A 27,508-nucleotide genomic window follows, 5' to 3' on the forward strand; every position below is an offset into this window, starting at 1 on the left:
ATGTATTTTAGTATTTTCTGAAATCTATCAGCTAGGCTTGTTTCTAGGTCCTATCCTTAGGATAAGATTTCATCAGCAAAGGCAACAGGAATGAGTAATCATTGCTAGAGCAGCTTACTATCTATGGACATCAAACTGTGTTTCAGGAGTGACCTCCTGAGTTCCGTACCAACAGAACAAGAATGCTCCCACTGCTGGAATCCTTGGTTTCCACATAGTGAGTTATTCCACAGCAGCACTGGAACTAGAAACTTGGGTCTCCTTGCTCCTAGACCATGTTAAGGACCCCTCCTCACTGGTCTCTGAAAGTTGTCCAGTGTCTAGAGTTTCCATTCATTTTTTGTCCAGTCTCCTGGTTAGAACATTTTAACACTGATATCAGTTATGCCAAACAACACATAGAAAAAGTGGCCACTCTTGTCTAAAATAAGACCTAGAACCATAATGAAGGAATTCAGAGGTGACATTCTATAGGCCTTCCTTCATACATAAAAAGCAATTCTTTCTTGCCTCTGCCTCTTAGAACCCCCTAGATTCCTTTAAATTTCAGAGGCAGTGAGGTAGTGCAATCAATGGAGCTCTGGGCCTGGCATCAGGAAGACCTGAGTTCAAATCTGACCTTAGAAACTCACTTTAACATGTCTTCCTCAGTTTCCTCACCTATAAAATGAGGCAGCACCTACTTCATGGCACTGGTAAGAGGATGACATGAGATAATAATTGTAAAGATTTTAGCATAATGCCTGGTAGAATGCACTAAGCAAAATGCCTCATCACTCACCTTATTTACTCCCCCCTCACCCCAAGCACAACATCTTACATAAGAAATACAATATCTAACATGAGTCCTTTCCTGATTCCTTTCCCCACTCCCCACCCCAGCTGCTAGTTCCTTTCTCTTTTATATTTATCCTATATATGTGTGGCTTCCTCCGATAAAATATAAGGATAGGATTTGTAACTTGACTTCCTATCTCCAGCACCTAATACATTATGGGTACCATCATAGGTTTTTACTAAATTTTTGATGGGTTATTACATTGCCACAACCAACAAATATGATGAATACAAAGAAATGTGGAAAAACATGGTGGCAGAACTGGTGTTGGAACCCCTGCCTTTGAACCAAGTTGTGCTCTTAGATCTATTCTGGTTTCAGGATCTTCTCAGATGAAAGGCAAAGAGAATAAAAGGAATACAGAGGTGCCCTTTTATAAACCATTATAAGTGGCTGTCTCCTTCCAAAACAATTCATTCTTCAATAGTAGGAGCCAATTTACATTCAGGATAGCCTTAATCAGTGAAGAAGACCATCTTCCAAGAGGGGCTGAAGAACATTTCCATACCCTCCCTGGGAAGATGTAATTAAAAGCACCCTCTTTGCCCTCTTTGCCTCACCTTGCACACAAAAGTTTTACCTACCCTACTAATTCATCAAGTTAATCCCTAAATTCCCCTAATCAACTCCCAATACTTTAAGACATATCACTTCACATAGGTCTTGAGGGACGAAGAAAGGACTTAGAAACAGGATGAAATCTAAATGAACAACTATTTCAGTTAATTAGCTTGGAACAGGTGATAAGGACATACTTAAATACTGCAGTGGGTCACTGACCTCATGACTATGGGTACTCACTATATTTATTAGTGAATCACATCCCATCACCACCCTACATAACTTTTCATTCCAAATGACTCCTGTTCAAGTCCTTCCATAAATGTATAGAGGATCCATTTTGTCCTTTCTCTGGTTCTTTTAGTATCTCAAGGGTGCCCATATCAGTGCTTGGGCTAATCCTCTACTCACAGGATATGACCAGTTCAACTCCTTTTTATGATTGTACACGTCATTGATGAGATTAGGGATAAAAAGTCATAGATTTAGAGCTGGAACAGTTATCATAGACCAAATCTATTAAATTTTAAGATTATACTTATCTTATTACATCTTATTTATCCATTTGTTCATGAATGAAGCTTTTTTGTAGTTGGCATCATTCCTTTGGCATAAATGAAACAAGTGTTCCATTGAGATTCTTTTTTAAAGTTGCTGTTGAATTATTCTACATCTACTTAAACTCTCTAGAGCTAATTACTAGGTTTTAAGACTTATTACTGAACCTCCGTTTTACAAAGGTGTTAGAATGAACTGAGCCTAAAAAGAAATTTCAATTTAGGATTGGAGAAATCTGAACCTAATTGTAAATACATGGGAAGAAGGCAATGGAGGACAAGAGACTAAAGAATCTTGAAAGAATGAGGATGATTGCTGGAGCACAGTTCTTGAAGAAATAAAAGGAAATAGGATTAAGGCTTAATGTCAGCGAGGAATAAGGATATCTACTCTTCTATAATCTGAGAAGACATGGAAGGAGTAAGTGATGATACTGAAACAGTTCTGAGAAGTAACGGAGAAGATGAGGGAAACTGAAGCCAGATGACCTCAATCTTTTCAGTAAAGTAGGTGGCTAGGTAATCTGCTTTAAGCACAGAATAGAGGAACATTTGGGAGTCTCTGGATAGAGGGGAAAAAAGGTTTGAAGTAATTTTCCCAGAAAACAAGATAGGAAGTTGATGAGGGTAAAGTTGAAGGATTATTGAGCACTAACAAGACACCGCTGAAAATTTGTCAAAACTTCAACAATCAGTGAAAAGCAAATTAAAGCAATTTTGGGGTTTAACTTTATATTCATCAAATAGGAAAATATTGTTAAGAAAAAAATCAATGTTAGCAGGATTGTGGGAAAATAATAATTTAGAAGACAGCATGGCACTATGGAAAGAATAGGAAATTTGGAGACAGAAGATCTAGGTCCACAACCCAGTTCTATCACTTACTACTGTGTGATCATGAGGAAATTACTTAATGTCTATGAACCGCAGCTTAGTCAGTTATAAAATGGGGACAATAATATTAATAGCCCTTTTTTCTATTGGTAGGAAAGTGCTCTGTAATCCTTAAAGCATTAAACATGAATCATTATTATCATCATCATCTTCATTATTACTATTTTGCTGGTAGAAACACAATTGGTACAATCTTTCTATATGTGGTGGATATGTACAATGAATTAGACATTATCTCAATGACATTAAAATGAAAAAAGATGTATGTATATCACACTTATTTGCTATACTTCAATAACACTGTGATCTCATTGATGCCAAATTCCCTCCAGGGATGCAAATAACCTTTCAAAGCCTGCAAATCCTATGTAAGTCTCATCCAAGTACTCTCACAAACTTGTTACAGAGTCCACCTCAAATCCTTAAGGCTTTTCTCATTCTCCTAAAATAACAATGATACCAGTGTAGTATGGAGGTGCCCCTTGATTATTCCTTACTCATAATGTGGGGCAGTTCCATATTATCCTTTACACTGCTTCTCTGGCATAGTTCTTGATTTGTAATATGTTATATTTTCTCATGCTCAACATGTGTCTCTTTTTTTGCCCTTTAAGTGATGCTCAACTTCCACTCTTAATAGGCTAAAATATCCCATGAATCACAACCATATTTCATCAAAAGAATATTGGTTTTTGGATGATGAGTCTTTTTTTCATGGAAAAGATTGGCATCATTAAAAGAGTTTTGAAGTTTCCCAAAGGTTATGCTCTTCTGGTAATTCTCAGTTCACATATTGCTGAAGCCTGGCTTGAAGAATCTTAAGCAAAACCTTGCTCGTGTGTGAAATAAGCACAATTGTTCAGTAATTTGAACATTCCTTGGCATTACCCTTCTTTAGGACTGGGACATAAACTGATCTTTTCCAATCCAGTGGCTGCTGTTGAGTTTTCCAAATTTGATGGCTTATTGGGTGCAGTATTTTAACAGCATCATCTTTCAGGATTTTAAATAGCTCCTCTGGAATTTCATCACCTCCACTAGTCTTATTGTTAGCAATGCTTCTTAAGGTCCACTTGACTTCATTATCCAGGAGGTCTGGGTCAATAACCATACCATCGTGGTTATTGGTAATGCTAAGGTTTTTCTTGTAGAGTTCTTTTGTGTGTTCTTGCAGTTCCTTAATTTCTTAATCTCTTCTGCTTCTGTTACATCCCTACCATTTTGTCTTTCATCATGCCCATATTTACATGAAACTTTCTTTTGATATCTCTAATTTCTTGAAGAGATCTTTTATCTTTTCTACAATAATTTGTCCTTCAATTTTTTTTCATTGATCATTTAATTAAGCCTTTTCAATCTCTCCTTGCTGTTCTCTAGAATTCTGCATTCAGTTGGGCATGACTTTCCCTTTATCCTTTACATTTCACTTTTCTTCTTTTTTCAATCATTTATAAAGTTTCATCAGATAACCATTTTGGTTTTTTGCTATTCTTCTTTGGAATGCTTTTTGTTACGGTCTCCCGTACAATACAGTGAAGCTATGTTCATAATTCTTCAGACACTGTATCTACCAAATTGAAACCCTTAAATCCTCCTTCCCTCCCTTCCCCCGCACCATCACTGCCTTGTTGTGACAGAGGGGCTTGTATAGATCAATGAAAGTATGAGCTATGTTGTGCAAGGTTATCCAAGATGGAAAGGTCGCAGTGGAAAGTTCTGACAAAAAAGTGATCCAGTGGAGAAGCAAATGGCAAACTACTCCAGAATTGTTGCCAAGAAAACCTCATGGTCAGTACTAAAATGATAAGAGAGCTGATATTGGAAAATGAGCCCCTCACATCAGAATGTGTCCAATAAACTACTGGGGAAGAGCAAAGGACAACCACAAGTAGCTCCAGTACTAGTGAAACAGCTGGGCCAAAGCCAAAAGGAAGCTGTGCTGTGAATGCATCTGGTTATAAAATAAAAGTCAATACTGCATAAAGAACAATACTGCATAGGAACCTGGAATGTAAGATATAGGAACCAAGGTAAGTTGGATGTAGTCAAAAGGAGATGGAAAGTTTAAACATCAACATCATGGGTGTCAATGAACTTAAACAGATGAGAATGGGTGAATTTAATTCAGAAGATTAATACATATACTACTGTGGGCAAGAATCCCTTACAAGAAATAGAGTAGCTCTCATAGCCAATAAAAGGGTGAGAAAAGCAGCACTAGGGTAAGTATAGTCTCAAAAACGACTATTTGTTCAAATACAAGGCAAACCATTCAACATTATAGTAACGCAAGTCTATACTCCAACCACTGATGTCAAAGACACCAGTTCCATGATCAGTTCCATGAAGACCTACAACATCTTCTAGAAATAACACCCAAAAAGGTGTTATATGTCATAGGGAATTAGAATGCTAAAGGAGGAAATAAAAAGATAATTGAAAGAAAAAGGCAATTTTGGCCTTAGAGAACAAAATGAAGCCAGGCAGAGAATTTTGTCAAGATGACTTGCTGGTCATAACAATCTTTTTCAACAACCCAAAAGGTGACTCTGCTCATGGACATCATAGTCAATACAGAAATCAGATTGATCATATACTTAGCAGCCAAAGATGGAGACCCACAGTTTAAGAAGTGCTGAAAGGGTCACAAGTAGAAAAAGTTTAAGATGCTATACAAATCTATACAATCATCTAAAACAAGACCAGAAACTGACTCTGCATGAGATGAGCTTCTTACTGCAAAAGTCAAAACAACTGGGGAATAACTAAAAAGATTGTGACATATAGATATTATGGAATATTATTGCACTATATGTAACAAATGAAAAAATATGAGAAATATAAATATTGAAAGTCTTGATAGCAAAGCTGTTTTTTGCCTCTAAGCAAGTTTATTGCCTCTAAGTATGGTATCCTTCATTGAGATTATTATGTTCATAAGAAAAAACATTATTTCAAAGGTAAAGAAAATGTCTAAGATCCCCAATGATCATTTTCAAATTAATTGTTGTAAAAAAAAATGTTATAGTTTCATCCCTCAATTTGGGAAAGAAAAAAAGGGGCAAGCTACAGAAAATCCTAGTTTACTGTTCTAACCAAGAAAAGCTCAGAACAGTCATTGATAAATGGAGAAAAAAAGTAGAGAAGCATGTTTTTGGAGAGAGAAAAGGAAATCGGTGAGCAGCTTGCTTCTTAACTACTCTCTGAACTATCTCTCTCTGCCTTCCTGGCAAGGCTACATCAAACCCATTCAGAGAAAGCGAATGACTTATTCTGCAGATGAATTAGTAGTGGTACACACAGCTGGACAGAGCTGGAACTCTGCTTTCTCTTTTTTCATTTTGAATTTGCCAGCCAGCTAGCATCCCTTCACCCCAACAGTTGTTACACAGAGCCCATTGAATCCTCCTAAGAGAACTCACTACTTTGCCTTTCACTAGAACCACCCTTGTTGCTGAATGTAACCTTCTATCAGAGATAATAAGATATTTTTCCTCTATTCTTCTGGGATAGATTTAGAATCAATTTCAACACAAACTGGTTCAGGTTGAGATAGTATTGGTCCCAGCTGTTGCACATGACACCTATGTTTATTGTTAGCTTTTAAATTCATGCATTCTAATGTAGCATTAATGGAATGTAGCTGAGGCCATAGAATCAGAAAGAAGGAACTTTGCTTTTAGAACATCATCCAGTCAAAATGCCAAGAATTGGCGTAAAATATTTTTAGAGTATTTAAAAAAAGGAAAAGAAAAACTAATCAAAGCAACAGGCAACAAATTTTTTTTTAAACAGAATGGTAGGCATCTCAGAGCTCTGACCCTTATATTTCCCCTCTCTCTACCATTTTTTTGAGTGCTAAGTAAAAACTTTTGGAAATATTGAGGAATTTGTCAATACAAGTTGGGAAAGTTCCTCTCTTCCAATCCTCCACTCCATTGGTTCCTAGAGAGGGTGTGAATTCTCATTGTAGTCTTTGCTCTGACACAAACGCAAGTCACTGCTTCAAAATTATGCTACCAATAAAGATCCCTGAATTGACACATTATGTTTCAGACTAGATATTTAAAAGAAGACCAGGAAACCAACCTCATGAACAGGGAGAGTCAGAACCGGAAACAGAGATGGTGAAGAGAAGTTTGTATATTTATATGGCCTTTAGAAAGGGCGACATTCATGTAGAGGACAAGGTCAGTTGGAAGCATGGGAAAAGAGACACACCCTTACTAACAGAGAAAGGAAAGAGATTCAGGTGCAAAATCTCAGGATATAAAATAAACTCACATAAGCCAGCTTTGTTTTGTTTTTTTGTATACTGCCAAGAAAACCAAAGAAGAAGAGAAAAAAGGAAAAGAAATTACATTCAAAATAACTACAGAATATATAACATTTTCAGAGTCCTCATACCAACACACATAATAAGTGTGTGAATACAACTAAAAGTCTTGACAGAAATAAACAAATAATTAGAAAAATATTAATTATTCATGGTTGGGTCATGCTAATATAATAAAAATTATAGTACTGCCTAAGTGTATTTACTTATATATACTATAACAACATACCAAAAGATTACTACATAGACCTAAAAATGCAATTTGCAACTATACCCTACTTGTCACCAAACTCTGCACAAGCTTTCGACAAGATTATACCACTACAAGGAATATACTCCAAAGGGATCAAAGAAAGATGGAAAGGACACATGTACAAAAATATCGGTAGTAATACTTTTTTGTCTTAGCAAAAAACTGGAAACCAAGGCGGTTCCCATCAAGTGGGGAATGAACATGGTATATGGATATATCTAGAATAGAAAAAAAACAAAGGGGCTGGATGGATTCACAGAAGCCTAGGAAGAAATATACCAAATGATACTCAGTACAGCGAGCAGAGTTAGGAGAAAAAAATTTTTACAATGATTATAGCATTATAAAATAAAACATGTGGAAGACTTAAGAATTATGATGAGCCATGACTCCCTGATGAAGCATGCTTCCCACCTCTTAATAGAGAGGTCATAAATTCATGGTATGGAACAAGTATTCATTTTTCAGAAATGGCTAATGTGTGAATTTGTTTTGCTTGACTATAATTATTTGTTACAAAATTTTTGGTCTTTTGGTGTGCTTTTCTTTTTTAATGGAGGGGAAGGAAATAAACATTTATATAGCATTTACTGCATCAGGCATTTTGCTAAGCACTTTCCAAACATTATCTCATTTAATCCTCTCTACAATCCCATGAAATAGGTGCTATTATTATCCCTTGAGGAAACTGATGCAAACAGGTTCAGTGACTTGCCCAGAGTCACACAGCTGTTGAGTGTCTAAAAACATATTTGAACTCAGGTTTTCCTGACTTTAGGCCCTGTGCTCTATCTACAGCACTACTTAGCTGCCTCTAAAATGAGAGGATAATTGAAATGTGTGTGTGTGTGTGTGTGTGTGTGTGTGTGTAATTTTTAAAGCAAGCTGTATATAATGGAGATTTCGTGTGCAATCTTGTTTTTCTGTTTGTCTCTGTATGTAGTTACCCATATATGCTGGCCTTTAAGTCCAGAATACATTGGTATATATTAAAGAAAAAGATTTATTGCCTCTATTGAAAATGACAGAGCACATATATCTAGTTTGACTCACACCTGAAGACACATCCATTGCTTGAACAACCTAAACATCTATAAAGTGGAAAAAGAATCAATATAGCAATTACCAACATTCGTTGGAGAACAATTCAGACTTCCTTTCATTAGCACTATGAGTCTTGGTCAACAGTATAAGTCACTGAGGGATGACAGAGGCCACCAAAGAACAGGATTGCTCAATGGTGTCCTGAGATGGAAGAAGGGTTTTCCTGATTATGACAAGGCTGGAATATAAACCTGTTGCACACTGTCAAGTCAAATAAAACCTCTCCTGTGTTCAATATCTTGTTAACCTAAATTCTTTCTGGGAATCTGAGGGTCCTTAAAAAGACATGAACCAGATACTGATTTTCCCAAGGAACTATCATTGGGGGCATCAGCTGAGAGATGCCAAAAAAATACTAAAATTTCCAGGGAAAACCCTGGCTTCGGACAAAGCACACCAGACAGATTGTAATTTTGAGAGGCCTCTTAGACAAATGTCTTGTCCATGAGTCTGTCAGAGATTAACATGGAGATGACATGAGGTTAAGTAACTAGTTTTTCTCTTTTGTTTGTGTTTTAGTCAGTTTAATTTGTCTAGAAAACAAGAAAAAGCCAATTGCCTAATCTACAACATGCAAGAAAATTTCTCTTTAATTACATTTGCTTGTGTAGTTCCAAAGGAAAGAATGAACTGGAAAGAAAAATTTCTGAACTGGCAAATTTTTTAGTCCATCTTTGCAATGTGAAATTAAAACCAGAAATTCAATCACTCACTAGTTTTGTAACTAAGGTGCTCAGAGTCCTCATTCAACACCCATTCTTCACTTCGGCAAAATATCAACGATCTACTTAATGAGCTTTGGACAACTGCAAGGTCCACCTGCTCAACAAAATATATCTCCCACTGACTTTCCATGATTCCTCATAGTCCTACCCTTGGGTTGTAGCCTCTCACTTGGAAAAATTGTTAAAAAACATACTACCGGGGGAGGAGCCAAGATGGTGGAGTAGAAAGACACACATATGCTAGCTCCGAACCCATAGCCCATAAAATATCTGTAAAGAAGAACTCTCAACAAATTCTGGAGCAGCAGAAGCCACAGAACAACAGAGTGGAGGAGATTTCTGTTGCAGGGAGCCCTGAAAACCTGACGCAAAAGGTCCATCATGCACTGGACCCAGAGCAGAGCCCAGCCCTGCCTTGGCCATGCGGCACCAAGAGGAGCGGATCCCAGCAGGCTTCAGGGACAGAATCTCCAGCTACCGAGCAGGTCCCTCCACCTACAGGTGACAAGGGTAGGTGAGAGGGTCTCTTTGGGTAGCTGACAGAGGAGTGGGGTGTCCCTGTGGCTCGGGCCCCCTCGGGAGGCAGCAGCAGGGGCGGCAGCACACAGGGCCTCCCAAAGCAGGCGGGAGCCCAGATCCATTGTTGAAGGTCTCAGCATAAACACCCTGAGGGAATATGTGGCAGCTCTGCCCCCACCTGAGCACCTGAACTTAATCTCACACTGAATAGCAGCCCCGCCCCCACCAAAAGCCCTGAGGCTGGGAAGCAGCATTTGAATCTCAGACCCCAAGTGCTGGCTGGGAGGATCTGGAGGCAAAGTGGGGATGGAAAGAAAACTCAGAAGTCAAGTCACTGGCTGGGAAAATGCCCAGAAAAGGGGAAAAAAAGACTATAGAAGGTTGCTTTCTTGGTGAAGAGATATTTCCTCCCTTCTTTCCTGATGAGGAAGAACAAGGCTTACCATCAGGGAAAGACACAGAAGTCAAGGCTTCTGTATCCCACACATCCAAAATAAATATTCAATGGGCTCAGGCCATTGAAGAGCTCAACAAGGATTTTGAAAATCAAGTTAGAGAGGTGGAGGAAAAATGGGAAGAGAAATGAGAGAGATGAAAGAAAAGCATGAAAAGCAAATCAACACCTTGCTAAAGGAGACCCAAAAAAATGCTGAAGAAAGTAACACCTTGAAAAATAGGCTAACTCAACTGGCAAAAGAGGTTCAAAAAGCCAATGAGGAGAAGAATGCTTTCAAAAGCAGAATTAACCAAATGGAAAAGGAGGTTCAAAAGCTCACTGAAGAAAATAGTTCTTTCAAAATTAGAATGGAACAGATGGAGGGTAAGGACTTTCTGGGAAACCAAGAAGTCACAAAACAAAACCAAAAGAATGAAAAAATGGAAGATAATGTGAAATATCTCATTGGAAAAACAACTGACCTGGAAAATAGATCCAGGAGAGACAATTTAAAAATTATGGGACTACCTGAAAGCCATGATCAAAAAAAGAGCCTAAACATCATCTTTCATGAAATTATCAAGGAAAACTGACCTGAGATTTTAGAACCAGAGGGCAAAATAAGTATTCAAGGAATCCACAGATCACCTCCTGAAAGAGATCCAAAAAGAGAAACTCCTAGGAACACTGTGGCCAAATTCCAGAGTTCCCAGGTCAAGGAGAAAATATTGCAAGCAACTAGAAAGAAACAATTCAAGTATTGTGGGAATACAATCAGGATAACACAAGATCTAGCAGCTTCTACATTAAGGGATTGAAGGGTGTGGAATATCATATTCCAGAAGTCAAAGGAACTAGGACTAAAACCAAGAATCACCTACCCAGCAAAACTAAGTATAATATTTCCGGGGGAAAAATGGTCTTTCAATGAAATTGGGGACTTTCAAGCATTCTTGATGAAAAGACCAGAGCTGAAAAGAAAATTTGACTTTCAAACACAAGAATGAAGAGAAGCATGAAAAGGTAAACAGTAAAGAGAAGTCATAAGGGACTTACTAAAGTTGAACTGTCTACATTCCTACATGGAAAGAAAATATTTGTAACTCTTGAAACTTTTCAGTATCTGGGTAGTGGGTGGGATTACACACACACACACACACACACACACACACACACACACAGAGCACAGAGTGAATTGAATAGGATGGGATCATATCATAAAAAAATGAAATTAAGCGGTGAGAGAGAAATATATTGGGAGGAGAAAGGGAGAAATGGAATGGGGCAAATTATCTCTCATAAAAGAGGCAAGCAAAAGACTTTTTAGTGGAGGGAAAAATAAGGGAGGTGAGAGAAAAACATGAAGCTTACTCTCATCACATTCCACTAAAGGAAGGAATAAAATGCACACTCATTTTGGTATGAAAACCTATCTTACAATACAGGAAAGTGGGGGAGAAGGGGATAAGCAGGGTGGGGGGGATGATGGAAGGGAGGGCAATGGGAGGAGGGAGCAATTTGAAGTCAACACTCTTGGGGAGGGACAGGATCAAAAGAGAGAATAGAAGCAATGGGGGACAGGATAGGATGGAGGAAAATATAGTTAGTCTTACACAACACAACTGTTATGGAAGTCATTTGCAAAACTATCCAGATATGGTCTATATTGAATTGCTTGCCTTCCAAATGGAATGGGTGGGGAGGGAGGGATGAAAAGAAGTTGGAACTCAAAGTATTAGGAACAACTGTTGAGGACTGTTCTCGCTACCAGGAAATAAGAAATACAGGTAAAGGGGTATAGAAAGTTATCTGGCCCTACAGGACAAAAGAGAAGATGGGGACAGGGGAAGGGAGGGATGATAGAAGAGAGGGTAGATTGGTGATAGGGGCAATTAGAATGCTCAGTGTTTTGGGGTGGGGGGAGGGGACAAATTGGGAGAAAATTTGGAACCCAAAATTTTGTGAAAATGAACGTTAAAAGTTAAATAAATTTAAAAAAAAGAAAAAGTTAAAAATAATAATAATAATAATAAAACATACTACCTAGAAGAGGCTGTGCCAAACTTCCTCATCTCTCCTCAAGCCTCCTCCCATGAACCCCCTTCCTCCTACTCTCTCAGCTAAAGATCTCACCCCCCAAAGTGGAAGTCATTCAGCAAGACCTCCCTTTTCTTCCTTCCTTCTTATCTCATATTCATCTGCCGATCACTCCCATCTCTCTCATCTTTACCAGAAAACTGTCCTACTCCTACTCCCTCTTTCTAATCTTTAGTCTCTCCCTTTTTGCTGACTTTTCCCTGCTGCCCACAAATGTTTCTACGTCCCCAAACCTTAAAAAATCCTAATTTGATTCTACTTCTGTTTGCTGTCATCTTCTATCTCCTTTTCCGCTCAACTCCTTAGGAAAAAAAAAACAATTGTCTATACTAGGTGCTTGCCTAGGTGCTCACCTGTATTTTCTAAATCCCTTGCAACCTGGCTTCTGACCTCATTGAACTTGTACTACTCTCTCCAAAGTTATCAATAACCTCTTAACTGATAAATCTATGGTTATTTCTTCATTTCTCATCCTTCTAAACCTCACTGCAGCATTTAACATCATAGATAACCTTCTTTTGGATATTGTCTCTTCTCTGGCTTTTCAAGAAACCATTCTATCTCAATTATCCTCCCACCAGCCTTATTTGCTTGTTATCAGTCTCCACTGCTGTATGTTAACCCTGGCATACTCATTAATTGTAGGTGCTATCCAAGGCTCAGTCTTAGTCCTTCTCCTCTTTTGTCTCTACGTTCTCTCATTTTATAATCTCATTAACTCCTCTGGATTCAGTCATCACCTCTATGTAGTTGATTCCTGTATCTCTAAATGTTCCCTGCTCCAGTCTTGTATCACCAACAGCCTATTAAGCACTTCAAACTGGATGCACTTCAGGCATCTCAGACTCAACATTTCCAAGACAGAACTCATTAACTTTCTTCCCAAAACCAATCCCCAAACCAGAGCCACCTTCTGCAGGAGATCTCTTGTAGAGATCTCATGTCGATTTATATACAATATCATTGTTTGTCTTCTCCATTCAAATGTAAGCTCCTTGAGGACAAGGGCTGTTTTTGCCTTTTTGGTGTGGCCCCAATGTTTAGCACAGTGCCCAGCATATAATAATAAATTATTTTTGACTGAGTAAGAGGAGGGAGGGCATGAAGAAAAAATAAAGGGGAGAGAAGTAATATATTAATACATTATCACTTATTAAATTATAATCACAGACAGTTCTCAGATGTTGTCCAGATGTTATCAGACATCAGCAAGCAGGGCTTTAGGAAATTCAAGCGCCAGACAGGTTGGTCTTATAGGATGGGAGAGGAGGTAACAGGAAAATCTTAAGGATGGGCAGCACCCATTGAGGGGAGATTCAGATGGGTGGTGGGATAAACTACTGTAGGGCCTTCTGAAATGGCCAGCAGGGTGGTAGGGAAGAAAACCAGCGGCACAAGAGACCATCTACTAGTGAAGGGGAGGATCTTGAAACCAAACTTGGACTTTAGCAATTTGCCTCAAGCTAACATCTAAGTTTTCACTTGTGACCATGTCAGCAAGATCCATGGATTCTGGAATCTTTATTGTAGCAAATTTCTATCTTAAAAATCATGTGACTTCGGGTGATTGCTACTTGTGTTAGCAGATGTGATTAAAAAGTCCAATGTGTGACTAATAGCAACCACCTTCTCCGCTGTACACCTGTGAAAACTTGCCAAGACAAGTTGTGATTTTGCTTCCAGATAAATATGTGCCTCTCAAGACCTTACCACTATTTCTGGTTAGTGTACAATAGGCTAGTTGGCCTATATCAGTCAGTGAGGCTCCCTCAACTCACATTGGAAATGGCTTTTTGGCTATCCTTAACAGATTTTTCACATATGCCCACCATGCTTGGAGTTACTCATTCTCACTCAAATTATGGTAGCTACTAATGTATCCTATTGCCTTCCCACATTAAATGCAGCAATAGCAACAACTGCAGCTGGATTACTATATTTTGTGATCTTAAAATGTGGGTTCTAGCATCATTTATGACATTTAAAAGCTATCTTACCTTGGGGATCTCAGATTGTCCTTCTGTAAGGGTACATGCTTTTTTTGCCCAAATATACTTAAAGAGCAAAGAGGGTAAGTACCCTACAGCTAAAGTCTTAAATAAAAGCTGATTAATGTTAACCTGTTCCAAGACTAGGTTTCAATAGTTGGAGAAAACATTTTTAAGTCAATCAGGTCAGACCGGCTACCCAATACCCTCCTCCAATATCTCATAGAAAAAAAATTATCTGCAATGGCCAGAGATAAGCAAACAAATCAGATCACCATCAAAGGATAGTTATTCTTATGACCTGCTGTCTTGATAAGGAGAGGGAAAACCCATTTCATCTGCATCATGGCCGTTGGTTTTCTTCTCTGCCCTGCTCCTTTGACTGTTTCCCAGATCCCTCTGGGAGTGGGGGGTGGTGAGATGGAAGTGTAATCTTCACCAAATTTATATGGTTATTTTGTTATTGTTGCTGAATTATTTTCAATCATATCCAACTCTTCATGACCCTATGTGGGGTTTTCTTGGCAAAGATACTAGAAGGTTTGCCATTTCTCCTCTAGCTCATTTTACTGATGAGGAAACTGAGGAAAAGGGGGATTAAGTGGCTTGCCCAGGGTTCCACAGCTAATAAGTGTCTGAGACCAGATTTGAGCTCAAGAAGATAAAGTCTTCCTGTTTCCAGGCCCTACACTTTAGCCACTGTGCCATCTAGGTGCCCTTTATCTGGTTATTGATTGGTTATTGTCCACTCTTGAAGAGGAACAAAATGACATCACTATGCTAGGGTCAAGTTTCAATGTGTCTGACTACGCTGATCAAACCAATATGAGGTTGGAATGTTCTACCACAGGTTGGGCATCTGGTTATTACTGTGTGTCAAGAGCCAAGCATCTCTATCAGGGGTATATCAGACCGCCATGCGTAACTGACAGTATGGACATCAATTTCATCTGTAGAATTATCTTAGACTAGATCAGAGATTCTTAACCTGGATTTTATGGAAATGTGATGCTACAGAGTCATCACATTTTGACTGATTTCCTTTCAGATGGAATGTGTTGATATTTGTTTGGTTCTCTGGGAAAAAAATGTACACATGACACTTGTAAAATTTAATCTGCATTAACATTTTATCCATCACTTTCATAAGTTGAGACAATCAACAAGACAATAAATCAAGCCCTGATTTGTGGCATTTGACAGTTTCTGAGATGTAAACGCTTACACTGAAAATATAACAATTGGCACTTACAAGTCAGTCTATGCTAGCTCCAGCACAGTCCTTAATTTCAAGTGTTTATGTAACCTGATTTTTAACCCACAGAATTACATTAATTTTTTAAAAACCGCTCATGCTGTCATGATTCATATAAAATCATGGAAGACATAAGTACAGAAAACCATACAGTATTCACTAAAATCAAGTTCCTATGTCAGAGGTGGGAAGAATTCTCCCAAACCCTACCACAATGCTAAGTATACAAAAGGCATCGATAAATGTTTATTTAGTGACTCAATAATCTAGTTCAGACCCAATTCTACAAGTACAAATCATGGACCAAAATCCCTGCTGGAGGCTAAAAACAGAAAGACGACAACAATAAAAGAAAGCTGTTTCCTTCTTCCAAAAGCTTACATTCTACTCTGGTTGAGGAACATGGACACACTTAAGTACAAAATATCCACGTGCCCTCCTTCCACAGAAGACGTTAGCCCTTAGAGTTTAGGACAACTTAGTTATGAACAAAGCAGTACAAAGAAAGGGATAGTGAAGTGGGCTCTTAGTCCAAAAGGCCTGCATTCAAGTCCTATCTCTGATGAGAGTGTGACCCTGGTATAACTCTAACAGTGGCCCTGACAACTCCCTAAGACTATAAATTGCAAAAAAGTCACCAATCCACATTGGTAGAGGAAATTTCTCAAGAGATCCCTAAATTCAATAAACTTACAAGTGCAGAGAAAAAAAAATAGAATGCCAAAGAAATTCAATAAGAAAAGAAACAAAATTATCTGGGGCTAGGGAATTTTTGTCTTCTTCTAAAAAAAAAAAAAAAAAAAGAAATCCTGATCAGAATTCAGAATCCTCCTGGCTAGCCACTACACAACACTGTCCATAGTAGGGATCTTATTTTTATTTATAAGAGGAAATGAATTATATATACATATACACACACACACATACACACACACACACACACACACACACACACACACATACATATTATGTATGTATGTATGTATTACACTGCAACTTGAAACTATGATACAGTACAACAGAGATGATCTGTGCTATACTGCACACATAAATGAAGTTCAGCAAAATTAAGACTGTTACTATATCCACTGATCTGAAGGGAAGAAAGAAAAACATTTGAAATCATCAGCCAACCTGTGTTCTGGTCTTTACTATGCTGGATTAGCTTAAGTAAAAATTCAACCAAGAAGCAAACCTGCATGGTTTGTAGGTCCTGAGAGAACTTGTATTCCAATTCAGTTACTCTGAACCAATAGATCAGATGGATCCATAATGTAAAATGGAGTTGGTGTGCCAAATACAGGGACACATGCCTGCAATCCCTGCTACTGAGAAGACCGAGGCCAGCAGATCTCTTAAACTGGGATGGGGTAGGAGTTGTGAGTCACAACAGGCCAAGCTAATTGGGTGTCCATATGAAGTTTTGGCATTAATATGGCAAGCCTTGCCTTGCCTTCCCTAAAGAGGGATGAAACAGTGCAAATCACAACCTGAGCAGATCAAAACTCATGCACCAACCAGAATGGCATTGGGTCCCTGAGTAGCCCTTGAACTTCTAGACTGGTCAAGATAAAGATAAAATTTTTGCTTAGTTTTAAATACTTTTTTGGTAAATAGAAAAAAAGTGGAGCTAATATAAAATAAGTACTGCCTCTGAAATAAGAAGAACTGAGTTCAAATCCTGCCTTTGATGTTAACTAGCAATGTGACATTAGGAAAGTTACTTCAAGTCCCTGGGTTTCAGTATCCATACAATGAGGTTCAGAAGTGGTTAAGTGACTTGCCATGATCACAAGACAAGAAAATAGCAGGACTAGGGCCTGCTGGCCAAGTTCAACATTCTTCCATTACCACACAGAGCTTTCATAAATGATAAAAAATATGGGGGAAAAATATTTTATTAATATTTTATTAAGAAATTATAGTCTGAAAAAGAAGACTAGGAGTTAAGAAAACAGCGCTATGAAATGATCAAAGATGAAAGCAGCAAATTTTTAAGGAATTATAGAAATATAAGCACACCACTACTAATACAAATATCAGAGTTGTAAATTGATCCAACCATTTTATAAAAACTTCACAAATAAACGCAAGGAAAGTTACTAACATGTTGTCTTTTGACACAGGATACCAGCCAAGATGGTAGAGAAGGAGGAAGCAGTATAGCCCAACTATCTCTCATCAGTACCCCCACAAAAATCAAGAAATATATCAGATCCTGTTGTGATTGGGAAATCTATTTTTAAAAAATTGCAGTGTGTCTTTTTCATGTCCAGGATCAGCATGAGGGACAGAGAGTGATCATGTGAAAGACTCCCATGGAGTCTTTCAGATTGGGAACTGAAAGTGGCCTATAGCTGTGTACCAGAGGAAAAAAAAAAAAGGTAAAAAATACAGAATAGATGGGATATGATGCTGTGAAGGAAGAAAGCACAGGTGGCCAACTAGCAACTCTGTTACTCACACCCCAGAGCTAGGTCACAAATCCAACGCTGAATGAGGAGACCTGTGCTGAAGGGTGACAGTCCAGGCAAGGAGAAGTATTGGAGGCCATTCCTAGGCTCCCTGGAGGGAATCCAGGCCAAGCAGTCTTGACCAAAGGCTATGTATTGGGTCAGGAACAAGAACAGAAGCACATAGTGGCTATGTGGTTCTGATCCTGGGATTGGAAACAGGCTCTCAAATTCAGGCCCCAACTAATCTGAAGTCTGCAGGACACAGTACAAGGAACTCAGATAGTAAGAGAATTTACAGTTCTATTATTTCAGACCTACAGAGCTTTCCAGCTAGCTGATGGTAGTTGAGTCTAGCAGTGGTCTCCTGAAGCACTAAGGTGAAGTCAGCTGGATTTAAATCCTGCCTCAGACATTCTTTAGTTATTTTCCTCTAGAAAATCTACACAATCTCTCTTAGTCTCACTTTCCTCATCTGTAAAATGGGTTACTGTGAGGATCAAATGAAATAACATACGTTAAATGCTTCATAAAATTTAAAGTGCCTTATCATTAACCTTGGTCAACTGTCTTGCAGATTCAGTGGTAAGAAGCAGGTTGTGTGCAAGGATGTGTGCATTAAACAGTAAACAAACAAACAAACAAACAAAAACATGGGGAAAAAAGCCTAAAAAAATTACTCCCTACTACGTATTGGTCTGTGGCATTGCTTTCATATAAGAAGGACAACACATGACTGCGTTACATAGTTTTGAATGTACTTGGCATCACAAATGGAGAAAGGGAAGGAATGACAAAGCATTTAGATATGGAATGGCCCCCTTCAGCTTGCCACTGAGAGCATTTAACACATAGTCTTGACTTCTGCAATTTAGGACCTTTATAAATCACCTTCAGTGTCTCTTCTTCAAACTCCTTCAGGAAACAAAGTTTGTGTGTGTGCCTGCATGTCTGTGTGCGGTGTGTGTGCACACACGTGTGTGCAAAGTAGAAGCCTTTCCTTCTGATTTTGAGCAGATGAACTTCTGCAAGATGATGGTATCCTTTTTGTAAACCAGAAGGTCAGCCAGGTATTTCAAAAGAAGAGAGAAAAAGAAGAGAAAAGGTGAAATTCCTGGCCTCTCTTTTAAAGGTTAAAGTAGTTTAAGTAAATTTAGTCCAAATAAATGACATCTGAGGAAGAACAGTAGAAAACTATATTTATTTATAACACTTCTCCTTTTGGTTCTAAACAAGTAATTTTCCAAACTGCAATTTCAGGTCATGATGGTATATGTGATTCCAACCAAGAAGATCAACAGTTTTAAACCTGACCAAAGGGTGTTGAATGGTCCAGAAACACAGATAGGTTAAAAGATAATAATAAAGACAACAATCTGTTGTCTTGGACCTCTTCATGTTGTACAGTCTATGGTTATAAAATAATCATACTGAATCTAGTCTTCCATAAAGAATCTCCCTCCAAGTTAATCTTTTCTGGCCCTTGTATCACTTAAACCCCTATAGCGGAAATTAGCTTTGACCAAAGTCATATCTCTGCACAGCAAAGAGAAGTGTGACTATGTTGTTGTCTTACTTATTTTCAGATGCTAATGAACTAGATTCAAATGGCCTCAAAAATGCATGATTTATACATCTGGAGAAATTTCACTAAAGGAAAATATAGACAAGACACTTACAGTGCATTAGGAGTCATTTGGCAAAGAAAAAGAGTGGGAAAATCACTAAATATACCCAAACCACAAGAAGCAAACAGGAGAGTGGTCCTATCATATCCTAAGCAATTGCCATGAATATGAATCCAATAGAACCTGTGAATCTTTGGATGGTCCAGACTGGCAGAAGCTCAGGGGACGATTCTCAGAATGAAAGGCAAGGGCTTAGTAGCACCAGAATTAAAAGAGGTTCCATTTTTGCTCTATATGTATTTTTCAAGTGCATTGCTTTGCTTTTCTATAGGTCTTTAAGGTACTAAATTTCCAAAGACTAACATATTTGAAGAATTTTGAGAGCCATTTAAAAAACAGGAATACTACTGCCATGGCAGAAAACTAAGATAGTATGCAAGAATTCTCAAGAAAAAATAATGTGGGTCAATAAGAATATGATTTATTCTTTATTCTCTGATTCTTATTTGGCTAATGGTGCCTAGGACTAATCAAATGCCACCCTCTAACAAACTTCTGGACAATGGGAGCACAGAAAAGACAAGAAGAATTGTAAGTATAAGCCTCACTTACTGTGAACTAGTGAAAATCCTAACCAGGTTAAGAAGCATGGTGTCATAAAAAACAGCGTCAGCAACAGGAAAATGTTTCACAAACTACTGCTGAGGGTTACCCAGCAGAAATAAGGTACCATTATGACACAGAAAATTATATTATCAGACAATAACAAATATTAGGTAAAGGGAAAAATAAAAGTGAGGAAAATAAGTGTATTAAGTCATTAGAGAAAAGACACAATACAATAAAAATCTGTTTTTTCTGTAAGACAATTCTAACAGAACTGTTGGCTTTAGGGAAGGAAAGTGAATGACTGGTCAAATAGATCTAAATGTTTATGAGACTTTAATGCATTTTTATTGAATTTGTATATCTCTCAATTCATTATTAAAAGGAGAAAGGAGAGATGCTGGTATATTTCATCTCCCATTATTATGTAGATAAAATACTATGTGGCAAGGTCCCATCTGTCATTTTTGTTCCAGGAAAAAATCTTGGGGCAAATTAGGAATTTGTTTTTCAAAAGAAATCAATTTTTATGGAATAACCTGGGTCATGACCCACATAATAAAATGAAATTTTACTGTATTTGTTTCATAGAATTAATGTAGAAAGTCAGGATGGAGGGAAATTATATATCGTGTGTGTGAACCAATGTAACTTCATGAAAACTCTATACAGAAAACGTATTGAGTTCCATCAATTAGCCACTAGTGCTATTTTTTCACATGAACCAGGCTGGATTCCATGATCTTGGCCAAAATACTGAGTTGATATCACTTACATGCCAGATAACGTGGATAGAAAATATCTCTATATAGCAGTAAAACTTTCCCATTGACATCTATCAGTTTACTGGTTGGAAGATATGTGCTCTATTCCCCTTGTTGCAACAAATGTCATGGTTTCAAGAGCATTAAAAGAAGAGCATGTTCTGTCTCCAGAACTTCAGGAGATGAATAAATCGGATTCCATTTGTCTGGGTAGAACCAGAATAATCAGCAGTATTTTATAAATCACTGGTAGGAAATCTATTTGACTGGTTGAAAGAAGTCACAAGTGCATTGAGAAAACCATCCCAAAGCAGAAATAAAAATATTTTAATGATGACATTTAATAAAATCTTACAGCATGGAGATACTGGTTTAGCTAAGAATGACACTTGCTTAAAGCTATATTTTTAAGATAATGAAAGACACAATTAATGCAGAAAGTTGATCCTGAAAATCACAAAGAAAGAATGTTAATGCCTAAAGCAAGAAAGAAAAAATAGAAAATTAACTATATTTCTGACTAAAACATTTTCTCATGGTTGTTTTTTAAATTAATTTGCAAAAATAAAAACTCTGAAAGCTGGATTTAACTTTAGAAATCATGAATTTCAATCTCTTCATACTACAGATGGGGAAATTGGGTCCCAGAATGATGAAGTGATTTGCCTAATCATATAGCTAGTTAATAAGAAGGGCTGGGACTAGAATCTAGACTTCCTGACTTCCAATTCAGTACCTTTTCTCTATACTACATAATAAACTGATCATGAATGTTATTGTGTACCAGTCTCCCAGGTGTGAAATACATTTGTGAAATTCAAACATACTTATGAAATACAAACACTTTTAATTTACTGCGATCACGACTTGAACGGATTCTCTTAATTCTGAAACTATAAATGTAACCAGAAATGTAATTCAAAACTTTGTTCCTTTTTCTATAAATAATGACTTTCAGTCCTTAGTGATAACACAGATGATATTTATTCACTTAACTGTTCTTCCCCCTAATGGTGATACCTCCACTGTCAAATAGTTTTCAAAATTTTCCCTGAATCAAAGTCACTACTTGAAAAGGAAGCCTGGCATACTGCATAGTGAGTCAGCCTTAGAGGCAAGAAGAGGGATCAAGTTCTTATACAAACTGGTTGTTTGACCCCAGGAAAAAAAGTACCCAAGGCAACTCTCCAAGAGTAATTGCTTCAAGTGCTGGTCTACAAAGGTAGAGCGGGTTTCCTTAACAGGAGTCCTATATATCAGTTCACAGGTCAAATTTAAAAACAAACATCCTCAGCAGAATGCTATAGGAGAGTTTGTAAATATCTTGTATTAATTTTAAACTGCATAACACATAAATATCATTAGAGTTGAGACACAAGGGTCACCCTCACATAATGGTCACATACCCATTTTTAGATAAGTGACACAAAAGTTCCCTTATTATTGGAATACATGTAGGATACCAAAACAGATAAACCAGTCCTCAGGCAATTGCTCATATTGAGTAACCCAAATATTTTAGTGTAGTTTTAGGTCTTAGGAGCTTAAAACTACAGTTAGACTTTTGAGATACCCTGTGTATATCAACAGCCTTTCCCCAAGCCTTTCCCAGTATGAATTTATGTCTCTCATCAGTCAAAATTCTTGTTCAGTCTATTTCACATACTTGCTGTTCTATCATTTTGGCCTAGAATATCTTCAATTGTATCACTGATCAAAAGGTTAACAAATACTTATGTATATTTAGATTTTAAAATGAACACCCAGTCCTCCTAAACTGATCTTCTTTGGGCTATCCCCAAGTAGTTGATCATGAGGCAATCCTCTATCTACAGTTACCTGTTGTACTTTCAATATATCATGCATAAGAAATTAAACAGGAATTTCGGGGAGTTTTGCAACAGCCAAGGACAGCACACAAAGCTCAGCAGATGACACAGAAAGGGTTTTGAAACTCAGAAATGTCTAAAATATATGTATAGTATTATATAATATCAATCCAAATTTTATAATAAGGCATTACAAGCATCCTATAAAAGTAAAAAAAAAAAAAATTCAGACTTCTCTGGTATGAAGGGAGGGCCAAAATTTTTTACACAGATTTTCCAGATTGTGGGGGGCACTGCCCCTCTCCCCCCTCCATGTGAAAGGGATAACTGTAAATCCATAGATCAGAAATCCCTGTTCCCATTGAATCTCTCCTCAACCAAACCAGAATAAATCATAAAACATTACAGTAAAGTAAAGAGCATTTTAACTAGAACACAAGTTAAATAGCAGAGTGTTAATTCAAGTCTCAAGGAATTAGTGCTAGGTTCCATCCCTGTTTAACCACTCTGGTCTTATACAGATACCTCCACAACACACCCACAATCATTAGAGGAAGATATTAGGTAAACATCTAAGGTAAAAGCATTGGCCACACTATCACTCTTCACTAGGGACATGAGGCAAAAGCAATCAAGAGTCCTCTGTGGTCTCTTGTACCGAAAGCTTTCCATGGATCTGGGCATACACCCTGGCCCATCAAATGGCCCTATGATTAGTCTACTTCCAATGACACATACACTCTGGCTTCTTTTTTTTTTTTTTTTTAACTTAACATTTATTTTCACACAATTTTGGGTTACAAATTTTCTCCCCTTTTATCCCCTCCCCCCCCCAAACCCGAGCTTTCTGATTGCCCCTGTGACCTATCTGCTCTCTCCTCTATCCTCCCTCCCTGCCCTTGTCTCCGTCTTCTCTTTTGTCCTGTAGGGCCAGATAGCTTTCTTGACCCCTTAACCTGTATTTCTTGTTACCCAGTGGTAAGAACATTACATTTGGTCCTAACACTTTGAGTTCCAACTTCTTTAGCTCCCTCCCTCTCCACCCCTTCCCCTTGGAAGACAGGCAATTCAATATAAGCCATATCTGTTTAGTTTTGCAAATGATTTCCATACTAGTTGAGTTGTATAGGACTAACTATATTTCCCTCCATCCTATCCTGTCCCCCTTTACTTCTATTTTCTTATGGTCCTTTCCCTCCCCATGAGTGTCGACCTCGTATTGCATTCTCCTCCCCATGCCCTCCCCTCCATCCTCCCCCCCACCCTGCTTGTGCCCCTGTCCCCCACTCTCCTGTATTATGAGATAGGTTTTCCTATCAAAATGAGTGTGCATTATATTCTTTCCTTTAGTGGAATGTGATGAGAGTAGACCTCATGTTTTTCTCTTGCCTCCCCTCTTTATCTCACCACTAATAGGTCTTTTGCTTGCCTCTTTTATGAGAGATAATTTGCCCCTTATAACTTCTCCCTTTCTCCTCCCAATATTTCTCTCTCACTGCTTGATTTCATTTTTTTTTTTTAAGATATGATCCCATCCTCTTCAATTCACTCTGTACACTCTGTCTCTATGTATGTGTGTGTGTGTGCATGTGTGTGTGTGTGTACTCCCACCCAGTACCCAGATACTGAAATGTTTCAAGAGTTACAAATATTGTCTTTCCATGTAGGAATGTAAACAGTTCAACTTTAGTAAGTCCCTTATGACTTCTCTTTGCTGTTCACCTTTTCATGGTTCTTCTTTATTCTTGTGTTAGAAAGTCAAATTTTTTTTCCAGCTCTGGTCTTTTCATCAGGAAAATTTGAAAGTCCTCTATTTCATTGAAAGACCATTTTTTCTCCTGAAGTATTATACTCAGTTTTGCTGGGTAGGTGATTCTTGGCTTCAGTCCTAGTTCCTTTGACTTCTGGAATATCCTATTCCATTCCCTTCTATCCCTCAATGTAGAGGGTGCCAGATCTTGTGCTATCCTGATTGTATTTCCACAATACTTGAATTGTTTCTTTCTAGCTGCTTGAAATATTTTCTCTTTCACCTGGGAATTCTGGATTTTGGCCACAATGCTCCTAGGAGTTTCTCTTTTTGGATCTCTTTCGTGCGGTGTTCTGCGGATTCCTTGAATATTTATTTTGCCTTCTGGTTCTAGAATCTCAAGGCAGTTTTCCTTGATAATTTCATGGAAGATGATGTCTAGGCTCTTCTTTTGATCATGGTTTTCAGGTAGGCCCAGAATTTTTACATTGTCTCTCCTGATTCTATTTTCCAGGTCAGTTGTTTTTCCAATAAGATATTTCACATTATCTTCCATTTTTCGAATCTGCGCGGTATGTTCTGAGATATCTGTCTTTCTTGAAAGGTCCTTAGCGTCCATCTGTGCCATTCTAGTTTTGAAAGAACTATTTTCTTCAGTGAGCTTTTGAATCTCCTTTTCCATTTGGTTAATTCTGCTTTTGAAAGCATTCGTCTCCTCATTGGCCCCTTGCACCTCCCTTGCCAGCTGAGTTAGGCTAGTTCTCAAGGTGCCAATTTCTTCAAGATTTTTTTGATTCTCCTTTAGCAGGGAGCTGATCTGCTTTTCATGCTTCTCCCTCATCCCTCTCATTTCCCTTCCCAGTCTTTCCTCCACCTCTCTAACTTGATTTTCAAAATTCCTCTTGAGCTCTTCCATGGCCCGAGCCCATTGGGTAGGCTGGGACACAGAATCCTCGATTTCTGTGTCTTTGCCTGATGGCAAGCATTGTTCCTCCCCATCAGAAAGGAAGGGAGGAAGTGTCTTTTCTCCGCTAAAATACCCTTCAATAGTTTTATTTCTTTTCCCTTTTCTTGGCATTTTTTCCAACCAGTGGCCTGACCTCTGAATGTTCTCCTCACACCCACCTCGCCTCCTGGTCCTCCCAGCCAGCGTTTGGGGACTGAGATTCAAATGCTGCTTCCCGCCTTAGAGTTTTTGGCGGGGGCAGGGCTGCTATTCAGTGTTAAATTAAGTTCAGGTGCTGAGGTCATGGGCAGGGCCACCTCTCTGGCTCAGTTCCCTCAGGGGGTTTATGCATAGACCTTCCACAATGGATCCAGGCTCCCGCCCGTTTGGGGAGCCCCTGTCTGCAGCTGCCTCTCAGCTTCCATCTCCTGGGGGGGACCGAGCCATGGGAGCACCCCACTCCCCTCTCAACCCGCCAAAGAGACTCTCTCACCTACCCCCGTCAGTCACCTGTTGGTGGGGGGCCCGTGCAGCTGCTGAAGATCCCACCTCCGGAGCCCTCTCAGAACTGTGTCTCTCGGAGCCGCGGCCACCGTCGCCACCGCAGGTCCGGGCTGGGCACCGTGTCTGCAGCACGACGGACCTTTTGCAAGAGGTTTGCAGGTCCCTCTGTGGGTGGGGGGACCCGCGTGGCCGCTGGAGATCCCGTCCCCGTAGCCCTCTCGGATCTCTTCCCCTCGGTGTCGTGGCCGCGGTGGGACTGCATTCTGCTCCCCGTCCCGGCGCCCAGTCCACGGTGCGAAGGACCCCCTGAGAGAGGTTTGCAGGTCTCTCCGGAGCAGAAATCTCCCTCGCTCCAATACTCCGTGGTCTCTGGGTGCAGAATTCACCCTGGCTTGGTCCCCTCTAGCCGCTCTGTGGTTTGTGGGCTCGGAGCTGTGTGTATGTGCGTCTTTCTACTTCACCATCTTGGCTCCACCTCCCACTCTGGCTTCTTGCTGGAGGACATGCACAAACAGAGATTCCTTGGTGGGTTTCCTTCAGTATGAGGCAAGTTCCCATGTGTCAGTTAAAGTGCTCAATCACAGATCCACCAGAAAGGCCAGGGTATATGCTAGCTCCATAAGAAGTATCACCCCAGTATAGCACTATCCTAGCACAGCTTGGGTGAATTCCCAGTTACCTTCATTAAAGACACTCATGGCAAAATGTCAGCACAAGAGTCAGGGGATAGTATAGACAGCATTGTGGTTGCCTCCTGGAATAGGAAGAAGGCAAATATTGAAACCACAAGACTTCTGGAAGTACCCTTCCTTAGTACAGAAACTAGGAGAATATGAGACCATACTGAAATATGGGGTCATTCTGAGAGTGATGTTCCTAACTTGACCACCTCCACACACCGCCCACATCCCCCCCACACACACACCACCCTCCCACCTAGCCTGTCTCCCTATATCTTTCTCCTCTATCTTCTTATTGTTGTTCAGTCATTTCAGTCATGCCTGCCTCTTCATGACTCCATTTGGGGTTTTCTTGGCAAAGATACTGGAGTGGTTTACCATTTACTTCTCCAGCTCCATTTTACAGATGAGGAACTGAGGCAAACAGGGTTAAGTGACTTGTCTAGGGTCATACAGTTACTAAGTGTATGAAGCCAGATTTGAACTCTGAAAGATGAGTCTTCTGAATTCAGGCCCAGCACTCTATCCACTCTGACACCTAGCTACCATCTGTTCCCTACTAAATAATGATGACAATAACAACAATAATATTAAGCCTTATTGCCTTCCACTCAAGACTTTCCACAAGGTATCCTTTTCTAACCTAATCACCACCAAGTTTTTTTACAGTATTCATACACAGGTAGCCCAGAGCCTTCTGGAATTGTAGTTCAGAGAAATGTTCTCCTAATAAGGAAAATCCTCTGGGCCAGTATATTGCCAAGGCAATATTCACAGCACCAAGG

This window comes from Notamacropus eugenii, chromosome 5, assembly GCF_028372415.1.
Source record: "Notamacropus eugenii isolate mMacEug1 chromosome 5, mMacEug1.pri_v2, whole genome shotgun sequence".
In the NCBI taxonomy this organism is placed as follows: Eukaryota; Metazoa; Chordata; class Mammalia; order Diprotodontia; family Macropodidae; genus Notamacropus; species Notamacropus eugenii.